The 14,634-nt window shown below is 32.7% G+C and overlaps 1 protein-coding gene across 9 annotated transcripts in view; it reads left to right on the top strand.

The window, feature by feature from the left end:
- Positions 1-14,634, top strand: part of LOC121590435 (homeotic protein antennapedia) — a 94,143-nt gene that overhangs the window by 47,046 nt on the left and 32,463 nt on the right. Inside the window, exon 1 of one of the 9 annotated variants that reach the window (XM_041910136.1) lies at positions 520-1,078. The exons of 7 other annotated variants lie outside the window; for them this stretch is intronic. The gene's annotated coding sequence lies outside the window, so the exon portion shown is untranslated. Of the gene's footprint in view, positions 1-519; positions 1,527-14,634 lie in introns of those variants that run through there. One more of the 9 variants, XM_041910132.1, reaches the window with a different exon arrangement.

The raw sequence follows: 14,634 nt of genomic DNA, 5'->3' as shown, positions 1-14,634 counted from the left end.
TATAAATCATACGTCTGCTCATCTGTGTACGATTTCTGCTCGTCACGCTCTTCTTGCGAAAAGAAACCATTTTTGAGAATATAGCAGCGCATATAAACGGTGGAAGAGTGTTTAAAGAGAATGAGCGATGCAGAGAGCAAAAAGAGTTCAATACATCTGCAAAACTGCAACAATGTGAGAAGTGGTTGAAAATTTCATTCATCGTCTATTGAAACGCTCTCCGCAAACGCTCACTGCAACGGATTCGTGAAACGAAGAGTAGTTGTAGCGTAGAGTAAAGCACGCGTCTCAATAAGAACGATCGCAACGGAAGGGCGCCAGATGGATTGACTACTGTTGGTAAGGGTAGCAGTTGCACATTTGGAACCCAGCCGAGATGGCTTAGTTGAAATGCAAGCACTCTTTTACTCTCCCAGTGGATGCATATCTGTTCTCCCTATACCACAACGACGCCGGCTGAATCAGCAACAAATGGCTTGTATCGAGTATGTGTGTTACGTGAGTTTTACATTTAGACTGGTTTAGTATTTGGATGCCGTTCGAGTAAATAAGACATACACACATCCCCGAGCAGTTTCCGTGAATGTATTAAGTGAATGAAATTTACGAGCACAGGTTGTCGATTTTTTTCGACTAGTGATCAATTGTACTCTTTTTAAGAGCGACACAAAATGTCCCTGTAATTCGGTTGGTGTGTTTGAAACATATCGGTCTTAAAATGATTTTCTTGAGATGGTTTTTTAAAGAAGCCGGCGTCATCAGTGTAACCCAGTAATAAAATTATAATGATGGGTTGGTAGCTTATCACATAGGATCACGAGGTACTCAACAGTTTGTTGGATCAGTCCAATCGGGATAGAGTTTTCAATTGTTCTTTCTCATATCATAGTGAAACCCAAGAATTGCTGCCAATCACAGCAGTCTGCGACAAACCAGTTAACGACGTTGTTATAAGTGTAATTTTTGGTCGTTTGATTAAACAAGAAAATGTGAATGAAAACAAGTGTCCGCTTGATGTGGTTTCAAAAGTTCAAAGCGTGACAAATTGTGATTAAAAATTCAGTGATTCATAAAAAAGGTTATTTGCGCAGATCATAGCACGGTGGTATAATACGTCTAGTGTACGATCAGTGATCTAGTGATAAGTGAGCGATTCGAAATCATTCCTAAATGTACGTTTTAAACGTACGCTCTGCTTTGTGCCTTTGTGTATTTTGATGATAGAATCATGCAAACACCAACGTCATGTATATTCAGCCACATATGCTAATTTAAATATTAAAAATGAGAGTGTGATGATGTTTCCATGTTCGTTGTTAGCTATTCAGTTTGGTGAAACAAGAAATGATCTTCTTTTTCTTAATCGAAAACACGGTCGGTAGCCCAAGGCAGTTCATTATAAAAAAATGGACGATCAAACGAATTCGTTATCGTTAGGATCTACGGTATAACGTGACATCACGGATGTAATACATTTCCAGTTACATTTGAGTTTTATTTGAGCAAAAAGTGCTTGACTATATAAGGTATTTATATTATGCAATGATTAAATGCTTTAAAATTTCGAAATTAAGTCTTAACAAAAATTAATTTAAAAAATTTAGTTACGCCCCACATTACACGAATTTAAACATATATATTCAAGGAAAACTATCATATCTTCGATGTTTATTCTTAACCACTTCACCGAATGAAAAAGAACACGCATTTTGAGTTGTTGCATAAGGCTACAAATTGAGACCTTGTTATCCCTTCTTTGTCTTTCTCTATGCCCAGTAATGATAGAAACCTGCGTACACTACAGTGTTTGTGTCTTCTTACTGGGAATCGTTAGAGAACCGATCTCTATCCCTGATCATATCGGTGTTCAAATTAAAAGTAAATAAACATAGTAATAAATTATTATCCATGGCAGTCACTGTGTCACACTATACTCTCTTCAACGAAGAGCTAAACGAAATACTTTACTGCCTGAAAGGGAGGTTTTGTAGGGATACGCATATTTCAAAACTAGGCGTGATGGTTTGTTGATTTGATTTGCTTTATATATAAACTTTGCACTTATTAGTGTGTATGTTGAACAATTATTCAAACCGAAAATGATCAGATATATTAGTTGATGGTTTTTTCAGCATGTAGGGGTACAAGTACGTTCGTCGAAAAACCAAATGCCTTTATTTGCATTACAACTCAAATGAGGATGTATGTATGATCTGAAATAAAAAATATCTGTAATACGTCATAAAAAGAGTCTTATTCAAATTTTACACTGAGTTGCTGTCGCCAACATACATTGTATAACCTCGTCTTTAATTCCTACTTTAAAAATTAACATTTGACAATTTATACAACTTTCCGGATCAGAAACCTTCTGAAAATTTTCATTCTTTTTAGAAAATTTTCAACAAATCAATTTAGTTTTTTAAATCGTTTTCTTGTTCTCCTATTCTTTTTTTCTTATTATCGACAAAAATAATCCGCAAACAGAAGAAACAATTCTTAATTTTCCATCATACTTTGTTATGCGCTTCATACGTTAGCCGTTAGAGCTGTGACTCAAAATTTGTAAACAAATATTTTACTGCCTCAAAAACACCGCAACAAACCGTGACCACTGCTTTTAATGCCATGTAAACATGTGAAAAAATAAGAAAAAGAAATGCAATAATACCATTTGAACACTAAACCGTAAAAGCCTGTAGTTTCGGAGATAGTTGTATTTGTTTTTCATCTAACAGAACTTTGAATTTAAAAAGGTCACGTTTTCCCGGACACAAAGAACATAAATAATTTGATCTTTATATCACACGAACAATCAGTTTTAAAGGTATAACTAGTTATTAAATTTCCAACAGTAGACACTCACATGAGCATTTTTTTCTATTCCCTAAAGTTCGCAAGACTTTTATGGAAAAACCATATTTTGGTGAAGAGGAACAGTAAGAACCGTAACCTCTTACTGGATTAGCGTTAGAAATATTTTGATAAAATATCTTCTTGCCGATTTTATGATTTGCGTTTTACCGAACTTTCACCCAGTAAATCAAAATAGGTATTTTCATTCCAATTGTATTTGTATGTGATGATTGTAATAAAAAAATATATCTTGTGCATATAATTTTTATATTAGGTCGACAATTTGATAGCACTGCTTAGTTATTTTTTGCATGTATACTGTTATTCAATAAAGGTATGCCAGATCTCTTTTACCAGTGTTTAACCGTTGCATTTGCATCGCCCATGATACAAACGATTGGCATATACACATACATCACGATTTAAATATAAAACGACCTCATAGATTGGAATATGATTACGTGGTAACTATTCGATTCTAGCCTGATAATTTGGTTGTTTGAGAATGTCCGAGAATGTCACAAATAAAATCTGCACGGAACTATCAGCGTTACTGCCGAAATTTTTTCTGTAAACAATAATTTGTAGCTTGGATGACAACCCAACTACACACGCTCGGTAATTCGCACGCTTGATAATCACCACCTCGATAATCCGCACTTTTGACAATTAACTTCATGAGCTGAACAGTGTTCTATCAAAAGTAGTGAACTATGATCAAAAAGATAAATATCTTTCCATTTTTTTTCAATTATAAACATTCTTTGAACAACATGAAAATGTATGTAATGTAACAATTAACTCTTGGACCTCGACATAAATAACAAAACACGTCAAAACGTCATTCGATAATCCGCACTCAATCAAGTGCGGATTACCAAGCGTATACTGTATTGAGTTGTCAACTAATGAACAATCCAACAAAACACATCCAAGCAGTGAGGTTATGTAGTTACACAGTAAGTAATTGTATTTGGAATTTCAATAATAATTCTCTTATTTTTAGTTGCTTCATGCGTAGTGAACATGTTTTTAAAAACTGTACATCAGTCGACCTCATATGCTTAACTGTAAATTATACTTAAAACAGTGATTACATTTTGGAAGCATCGATTAGCATACCTTGGAAAAGGTTGACATCAAATTCAAAGATAATTCTATTGAAACCCATTTTTATTTACCATTTACCCCAAACCCCCCCATAATTCTATTGAATGTTACGGATAAGTAATTTACAAAATAGCATGTTACGGAGTTACTAAACGATACCATAATTTGGCAATTGAACTTGAGTAAGGTACAAAAAAAACCTTGAGTAAGGTAAACAAAGCGTCACTAATGGGGCCCTTTCCGTTTTATGTTCGTAGGCTGAAATTTCATCCTGTCAGCTGTTTGCATTGTATAGCAGTTTTGAAGCAGCTATCTAAGTGGTATCTAAATAATCTAAACTGAAAAGTGCAGGCTAGTTTTTTGTGTGGTTTTGTATGGAGTGTTTACATGATTTCAGCCTCTAACTGTCAAACTCCATACAAAAAACTGACTAGAATCGTGGAGGGCCCCAATGATAGGTTTACACAAGCGGTCCGCAAACTTTATGACCGAAAGAACAAAATTCTACAATAATGTTCGTAGAGTTTTACGCGAAGAGCCAAATTGTTAAACCAAGACCAAAACTGTGTAAAAATTCTATGAAATATACGAAATGTTAAGAACCGCCATCTTGATATCAAAGATGCTGATTATAAAAACATATTTTATTTCACGTTCTGTTAGACTATGATGCCACAATGTTATCTTTCGTTACGTGATCTTTAATATTTATTCACATTCATTGCTACAGCAATTTTAACAAATGTAGTTACAAAAGTACAGCAATTTTAACTTATATCACTACAGTCTAATTGCGAATTGAAAGCATCTGATGACTTTTAATAAAAAAAACATGATTGTTAAAATTTCATAAGGGATCGTTCACATCATAATTACATACATTCAGAGGAATAACAATTGCATGAATAGCATAATCAAGTGAATAACCTAGAAAAAGCTTCAGGCAAAGTATTTTTTTACAGCTTACTTTTTGTTATTAATTAATCAATTTTAATAACATTGCTATTAGTAGTGAAACATGACAAATTATTTTCTTCCTTTACTCTTATCTTGTTTTTCTTATTATTCCTACTTACTTACTTAACTGGCGCTACAACCGCTTTGCGGTCTTGGCCTGCCTCAGGAGTGTCCGAAACCGCTCGGGATCTCGCGCCAAATTCCTATCAATCAGTTTATTTACAGTTTCAACAATAGTGGTCAGTTTAGAGCAGCAGTCGGCAATCTTTGTGACTTAGTGAGCCAAATTCTATAAAAATACTACGAATTCTGTAAAATACAAATTCTATAAAAAAAATCTCATATTATTCTTCTTAACGAGCCAAAATCATTAGCTACGCATAAAAATGCATGTATCCATACCATCACCAAGTGTTACCAAGTGTATTACGCGTCTTACGAGTCTTGAACCTATGAGGGACATATTGCTAAATCGCGTAAGTAGACGGTAGTACTATAGTACCATTATTCTCAAAGGTGTCAAAATCAAGAATTGAATAAAGAGATTTGAGTCTTCTAATGAGCACTATATGCCATTTTGGATGGCTCATCTATTGTCTTAAGTTGGAAATATTTGGTGTATTAAGTTGGAAAAACCGGTATTTCAAGTTTTTTTCAATAAATCGTTGATTGGTGCATATTTAAGCATATTATCTGATAGACTGATTTTGCAGATAAATCATTTTGCTACTTGATAATCTTATTCTGGATTTAATAGAGAGTTTTGGCCCTACAATTTATAGCTTCAACAAAATTTTACAATTTTTAGCTGATTATTAGATGAATAATCGTTTTTTATCTTTCTTTTTAAAATATAAATTTTGTAGTTTTGGCCCATCGCCATTTTGTTAAATTTTTATCGAAGATCCTCCCAACAAAGTCAAAATTCTCCCCCAGTTTAAAACCGCTGAGCTAGACCGACTACGCAAGATGCGCCAAATATTAAGGCCTTATAGTGCCAACTTTTCAGTCGAATATTACTTTTAATGTCCTCAATTCTCTCACGAAATGCAGTAATTTTGCTTTATAAAGCCCATATCAGCAATGTCTATCTTGCCCTCACATGTCAAATTGCTGCATAAAGTAGTTAAGCAGGCCAAAGCGGGCAGTTTTACGTATTTAAAAAAATATATAAGCAGCTCTTTTCTTTTTAAACTTTATTTTATTTTAGCTATTTTCAAATGTATTTATTATTAAATTTTAAAAAATTGTATGTTTTTGTAATTAATAAAACATTAATATTCTTAAATTGAGACATTTAGATTTTCATAAAAACTTTGCCTTGTTTAAAGATAAATTAAATGGAACTACGCGTACGAAATTTGAAATGTACCCATTTAGGAATTGCTTTTTTCATAAAAAAGTGTTGAAAAAGAATTTTAATTCTTGTTGTGTATAAAAATATGGGATTATTAAAAAGACCATTTGGAATAGCTCTTTGGTTCATTCACTATGTTGATTAGTACCTTTAGTAATCAAAGCTCATAGAAACATAAATAAAAAAAATTGCCCCTTTATATATGGTTCTATGGAATTATTAATTACCATTATGTCGCTGATAACTATGCCTTTAAAGGTACAGGCAGGCATTGACCCACACCGGTTGTTGTGCCAAAATATGTATATCTATATATACAGCAGGAACAATAATATATTAGGAGAGGGTAATTATTTTTCATTACCTTAGTGTATGTTATTGAAGAATGTTTTTTCAACTATTATCTCTAATATATTAAATTAGTTGGTCACTCAAAAATGACGCTTTTTTATTTACTGTATATACTTTTTTTGCAACTGTATGAATGGTATTTCAACTAACGAATTCAAAATTGATATGAATTTTCGTTCGAGCGTACCATATTTCTCATTTACTTATTTTTAACTTGTTAGTATTTTCTCTTTTTCTGTTTTGCGCTGCATCATATATTGCAATTATAAAATAGCCCAAATCTACCACCGTGAAATAATAAGAATTCCTTTAGCGTATGATTTAACACATGCTATAATAAGTACAACGCCGTTTCCATGTGTTTTAATTGCTATTGCGTTTGAACCAGCATAATAATATAAATATGGAATGTACTTTATACGAGTATGTTCAAAGGGATTTAGTTTTACATCTTTAATATAAAACTCTCCAAAAGATCATAAGACTCTGGACATAACCGTGATTCTTGCTTGCCATGCAGTAGGCCTAAAAATGATGGACTTTAGACGTTAGAGAATATTATCTAATTCAAGACTATGAAAAGGTATTGTAATTTCTCATCATGTACTACATTCAGTTATGAATATGAAACGGTCTAGCTTTGTTATTTTTAAGTGGTAATAGTAAAGAATAATTAAATCTTCTCGTTTCGTTGTTTTTACACATTTAAATATCATTTAAGATAATTCTGTAAGAAAAAAAAGTGAGCAAAATTCATACAACTACACATAAAACTCACAGTCAAATCATAATCGCTACGGAACCATAACCATCTGACTTTTTGAAATGGGAACACTTTTGGGGGACGGCGCAACATGCGGCAATAAATGAATGAGAATGCAACTGAAGCGTTTGCGGATGCAACCTCAAAATAAATGTACGCAAGTTTGAAACATGTGAGGGGTGACAAGTGATCCAAATCAAATGAACATCAAACAATAAACCCCTATTTTTTTTTGAATAATAAAAGGTATCTTTCGACGTGCTATGTCATATCATACATGACCCTAGTATTATAGCAATTTTTGTGGTTTAAAATGAGGCTCTAAACTCATTTTATTATTTGTTACACTATTGTTCTTTATATATGTTTCTATAATCTAATTATATTCTCTTGATCCATATTTCCACCCGTTATTACCCGTTATGAAGTTATTTCGATGTAAATAAATGCATTCATTATGCATTTCGTACTCTGCCATACTCGGAGGAAAAAATTGTTTTCTTACAACCATTGCAAGTGAATATTATAGTATGAGCCATTATCGTATTTCACCAAGTTGACGCTATTAATAGCTTGTAGAATTAATAGTCGGTGGATTTGCAAGGGATCTGTTTGTTGAAATAGAGATGAAATTCGCAGGATTTTTTCTTGCTGAATATAACTCTTATGATCTGCTTGTCTTGACAGCCGACTTGCTAATATTAATGTAGTTGATTGCACTCTGATTGTTGTTGCAATGTGTTGTGATCGTCAACGTCGTAGAATGATCATTCAGGAAGATGGAATACATTTCGTGCATTTGATGGTTGACAAATAGCTTTGCTGAATTTGCTGAAGGATGGAATTGTGACACCATGAAATCATGATCAAGACGATCATGTCATTCATATTAGATGTAGACAGGACGACACACATTGAAACATAATTATAGACAATCGTGGAATAAAAAATCAGGCTGTAGTACATAATCTCTGTCACCTCATAGATATATATACAAATAAGTTATTAAATATAAATTTATAAGGAAACAAGGATTGAATGCAAATACTTTCAATAATATTTTAAAACACAAAATAAACAGCATCGATAATTTTGTTACTTAATTTTATTCGTAAACTATATCGTGTTGCGTTATCGTCACGGAATTTTTCAAGTAAATATATCCTCGAATAGGTTTATCTATATGACTTGAATGTTTTATAGTGCCACTGATTCATTTTTGCAATATTATTGACTACCTCATTTAATTTAGTAGTAATATAGTAAGTAACCAGCTTTTTCGTTTGTTTCCGTTCGAAAAAAACGCAATGTAAAGCATACATAACATGTAAAGCAATATTAGATGTAAATATAATAAATTTACAAGTTTTTTGTATAGAACGCAATTCGTCCTTTCGGTAATGTAAAGAATTAAAATGATGATTGCCATGTTTTAAAATATACTTATTGACTTTACGAAAATGTTAAGTAAATACAAGATGTGCTCTGAGTGCTAGATTTGTAACAAATTGAGACAATATCATCATAGGCTTCAAGCTATGATTTGGAAGATTTTATTTCAATAAAGTATTGATGATGTGGAATAATATATTCCGTATGATGATGCCTATGATTATCAGCATTATAAACATCAAAATAAATTTAAAATAAAAGAGGTGTAGAAGATAAAAATACATGATATTTATATATCACCAGGGTTATTGGAATCGGGAATTATTTTGGTTTTCGAGGCTTATTGTTAATCACCACTTAGCCGGATAGTAAGCATTTGCTACTGAGGGACGGTTCATATGAGGCTTAAACTCACAACGAGCATGTTGTTAAGTCGTCGTATCTTAAGAGTTGACGACTGTGCCACGAGACCACCCCTTCTAGGTTCTAAGTCTACTAAGTTTTAAATAATTTATAATATTATTTGAAATGAGCTGATTAGCTAATTAAAAATATTTTGCATCAAAAAGGAAATAGAAAATTGTAAATGTTTAGGATAATCTTACAATTCGTTGCATTCTCAAATTTACCTAATACTTGTTATATGCAAAGCACATGTTGTCAAAAACATGTAAAAAATTTATCCTTAAAAAATATTAATTATATTTCAATTTTTATCGTTTCTATCTTTTTTCGACATTCTTTTGCAATCAATTTTCAACGAATTTGTTTACAAAACTAGTAAACAATTATTCCATTTTAGAATATAGTTTCAGAATTATGTAATCGTTTTTATTAATGTAATATATCTATTGATCACAATGTACAGTTACGCAGTACAAGGCAATAGGTTGTGCGTAATAGGTTGTGCGTTTGGCTTCTTCAAAGACCTGTTTTTCATGACATGGTTTGTGCTTATTCGTTAGTAGTACTTATATGTAGTGCTTTAAACATATAAGTGCTATTAACACGGCAAAAGTCCAAGTGAAAAAAAACCCAGAAAAATCAAGAATGCCAATGAAGAGGAAAACCATTTAAACCAAAATCAACTTGAGCAGCACGTAAAATGTTTCAAACATATCATGAGACAGCCTGGTATGGATAAAGAATCAGAATGGCAAGATGCCTGTCATGTGGTGTTGAAGCTGACTTTAATCGTGTTTTCACAGTTGCATCATCTAAGGTCACTTTTGCCGTCTCCCAGCTATGGCCTTATTTTACTGTTGGTTCAAGGTTAAAATTAGAAAGCTACATTATTTGTCCCCGATTCGGCACCAGATGAGACCTTCAACAAAGGAAGTGAAAGTTGGGACATTTGGAATAATTCTCACCTTACCTCTAGCACAAATGATATTGTAAAAGGATCAATTGAAAGCAATATAATTGGCACTTTCTCCGTATGTATCTGGATATGTTATACTGAGAGATTGGAATATTGAGTTCTACTGTTTATTTTAACGAGCTCCATGTAATGTTTTAGAAAGCGAAGGATGAATAATTTGTTACATGTGATAATGGACAAAGCATTTTATGTATACGGGATACCCTCACCATGGCGTTAGCGATTTGCGTGTTCGAAGCTAATTAATAATTATACACTCTGTGCTGTACATTCAAAAACAGTCGTTATTTTAGTGTACAGAATCCATGCAGAACACAGACATATAATCCCTTTACAATCCTCTGAAATACAAAAACCTAATTCAATAACTTTTTTCTTGAAGCTTTATCAGGCCGTAATGTCAATCGTTAACTCGTACAACTTAACAATCTGCCCGTCATGGGTTGAATCCCCGAATAGACGGTGCCTTCATACGTTAGCCTGACTATCCTACTATGGTAATCAATATCTCAGTATAAGCCAAGCCCACTAGTGGTACAGGCTGGCCTTGACGAATAACGGTTGTAGTGTCAAACAACAACAAAATTTTGCTACAACCACCAAAATAGTTTATTTTGTTTTACTAAGCTATCACTTTTTCATTTTACGTGTAGAGGTTAATTGTGATTGTGCTTTTACTGTATGAAATGTAGTATAAATATAAATTTCCATTTTACGAACGTAATTTCATCATGATACCACAACCAGGATACTAGCCTTCTAGCTTTTGCCATTTTGAACTGTACATGGTTTTGTCATGATATCAGGCAATACTATTATTATGTTCGGTGATTGCACTATTTTTATGTATTTTGTTGAAATTATTTAACTTTTTTACAATAAAAGTACCAAACTTGTAAAATTAGTACATATAATTAGAATACTTCATGCAACACAACCAACCAACCAACGTATAGTACGATGAAACGTTTGAAAATATTTCTGTTGAAACTGTCATATATTTCACATGGTTTGTGAACAAATTCACCGACTCGGCTCGACCTTTATATTACATATACTCTGCTGTCAACGATCCGTTCTCATAGATTGTGAACCGTAGCAATCGGGTAACTCTTCAAAGGAAAGTGTATTCTCTATTCTCTAAATGTATGTAAATAAACGAATGTTCACGGTTCTATCCAACCAGTTTGCCAAACTTGATCCAAAGAGAAATGGTAGCTACAATCATCCTATTTAGTTATGCGTATAATACGGCGAATTGTTCTAAAATATGTTTGAGGGACTGGCTGATTGTATAAAACGCATGGTTTTGTGTGATGAAGATATTAAATGGTTTGGATAGAGAACACAGCTATTAATTTAAGTTGTCTGTACTTTATCAATCTCTATTAGCTATTTTCCCATTTTGCAGTAAAGGTTATGTTTTAAGTGAGTTGAGTGATCGATGAAAACAATAGGGTAGAATTAAGTACCTGACAAAGTCCTCCGTTTTCCTAACGCAACGAGCTTCACAGGAACGTACATACGTGTTTTTGTAATCTATATGAAAACATAAAAAAAGGAAATAAAAACATTTTAGATACGTTGTTCAGGAAATTTTATTTTGGTGTTGGTGAATTAAAAGCACGTTTTAATATATTTATCATATTTGTTTTTAGCATTTCTTATCTAACTTCGTTTGATATCCGTTAAACAGATGGTTATGGTTTTCTGAACATGGTTCCTAGGATCATTTCAAGTACATTGCATCAAATCCAATAAATAGAGAAAGAAGGCAAAGAAACGAATAGAAAAAGAGAAGAGCGTAATATAGAGTGTAAGGTTCATTTGAGAGTGTTGGTGAGAATAATGCTCGCAAAACACGGCGATGTGACGAGCATTACATTTTCATAGCCAAAAGTAAGCGACTTCAATGAGACAAAAACATGCAATAAAAAATGAAATCACTCAACACTGAACAAGTCAAACTCAATTTTTACGTAAAAAAGGTTATTAAAAATATATTGAGTGAGTTTTATTAAATACAGATTAAATACATTTAACTCTATTTTGTGAAATATAAAGAGATAAAAAATTGAGTGCTTGAAATGGTATAAATTTATATCATTATTAATGATTGATATTATTTTAATGTGTAAGGAATAATGTGACATAAATTTACATTATATTAAAATTCTCGCTGCGAAATTCTCGCTTATTGTTCACAAGCATGATACACACAATCAAAATCTATTAATGAGATATCTTATACATGTTAGTTAAGTATATGTGCCACAAAATTAAAATGGTCAGATAAATTCAACAACTAACAGAACGATACTCAAAACTCATAACGACATAACGACTCTTTCTAGATTTGTGTAACATGAATGTCTTTCATTCCTTCATTCAATTGTGGAGTTAGCGGTTTCTCAACGCAATGACCTAGAAAACAATTTTAGTACATACTTGCTATGTTGCAGATAATGTATTTGATGTGAATTGCTTTATCATAAAATCATTTCAACATTTTAATCTCCGAAAGACTGTGGCTTTGTATGAAAGCTCGAGAATATAAAATATTGTTTAACATAGTTATTATATTGATCAACGTTGTATGCTCATTTTATTCATTCATTTATTTATTTATTTATTGATAAGGTATCGAGCCTCCATGGCCTATATGCACAAATACAACTAATGTCTTAAACTATGGGTTCCTAAAATTAGACGTAATGCAGTCTCGTATGACACTAGTACATTTCGGTACACTAGAGGACAGGTTTACAAAAGTTGAAAATAAATTAAAATTCTTGGATCATAACAATTCATCAATAACAACGGATCCCTAGCACAGAAAAGACGATAACGAAAATCAGTTATTAAAAATTGTCGAGTTCTTAACGGTCTAGTAGGGACATAAAATTTTACATTACTTAGCAATAGAGGTGCATCGATTCTTCCAGTTAATAGTTTAAACATGAACATTCCTTGGGCAACCATTGAGAAAAGAATTTATAATTCCAACTTTTTTGTCGTCTTAACACAAATGCTTAGAACGCTGTATGAAAACAGTGAAACAATGCTGAAACATATATTTCAGTTTGTTAAAATTGAAACACACTTGATTTCGTTATGTTGCAGTTAATTTTATGTCGTCCTCATAATGTCTACGCCATAACGTCGTTCGAAGCAACAAGTGGGATGTATAATTTATTCTATCACAATTTTAGTAACGAAAACAATATCTCTGTTGTCATCGATTCGAAGCGCATGTGAGAAATAAATTGACCAATAGCTAATATACGAGACACATTGCCGCCGGCAAATGAGATGCCCCCATGTTATTCGAATAGAAAAGGGAAATCAAGTGAATAACAATAATAAAGTAATAATATTGTTTACTGTAACACCAATATTTATCAAATAAAACCCCCTTTTTATAACTATCCAGGGGATAGTAAATATTGGACTATATACGGGATGTCATGTTTCGTAAAAGAACAACCTAGGTATGGCAATAATTAATCATGGTCATCATCATCACAATCATGTTGTGGAGGTCAGTTTGATATGAATAATGACTATAAAGCTTCGTTTTTGTACATCATCGTCCGATATTTGTCTTTAACTCCACCAAATTAATATTTTCCTACCGGGGAAAAAATAAATAGACCCAAAGAAATTCAGGCTGCTCCAAATCTTTTTCTTATTCAATAATTTCAAATACACACATAAAGTAGTTATTATAATGATAGCGCATAGAACGAGAGAAACAGGAATAACACTGATCACTTTGAAAAAGAACCGCAGAAGCTGGATGGCATGAGAATTTCGCATTGAAATTTATTACCCTCGATTAACACATCGTTAAATTGAATTACTCCGAATTAAACTTTGAACGCCAGAGCTCGTCACACACGTTGCATTGGAACGATCGACAAGCGATGTTGTTAGCTTTTTCCACCTCATACCCGCAACATGATCTTAAACAATTTTTGTAGCATAATAACAAATATAACAATCACTCGAATGTATTCTTCTGTTGATTAAACAGTTTCTATACTTTTATTTATGATTTTTTTTACGTAATGAATGAGAGATACGGCTTTTTGTACTTTGTTGGTAAACAAAATCCTGCAAATTATTTTGAGGTATAGATAACATTCTTATTTTGACTAGCTTCTTAAACAATAGAAGGATATGTAGATAGGTTTCCGACAATGGCTAAATTAACAATGCTGGTCGAACTAAAATTGATAACAAATGTGGGTATTTTTTAAACACTCTCAGAGAAAGAACATCAAGAGAATATGCCAAATCGCAAAAAGCCAAGCAACTTACGTTTTCATCAAAACCATTTAGCAGTTGTGACCGAGGTAGAATACATTCGTTTTTATGACTTAATTATCTTTGGAACGACCCTGTTGCTTTCGATCGCATTACACCTCGTAGCACAACGTGAGCGTTGCATTGAGAGGACACGCA

The sequence above is a fragment of the Anopheles merus genome, chromosome 2R, assembly GCF_017562075.2.
Source record: "Anopheles merus strain MAF chromosome 2R, AmerM5.1, whole genome shotgun sequence".
NCBI lineage: Eukaryota > Metazoa > Arthropoda > Insecta > Diptera > Culicidae > Anopheles > Anopheles merus.
The sequence above is the reverse complement of the archived record's forward strand: the minus strand, read 5'-3'. Positions and strand labels throughout refer to the sequence as shown.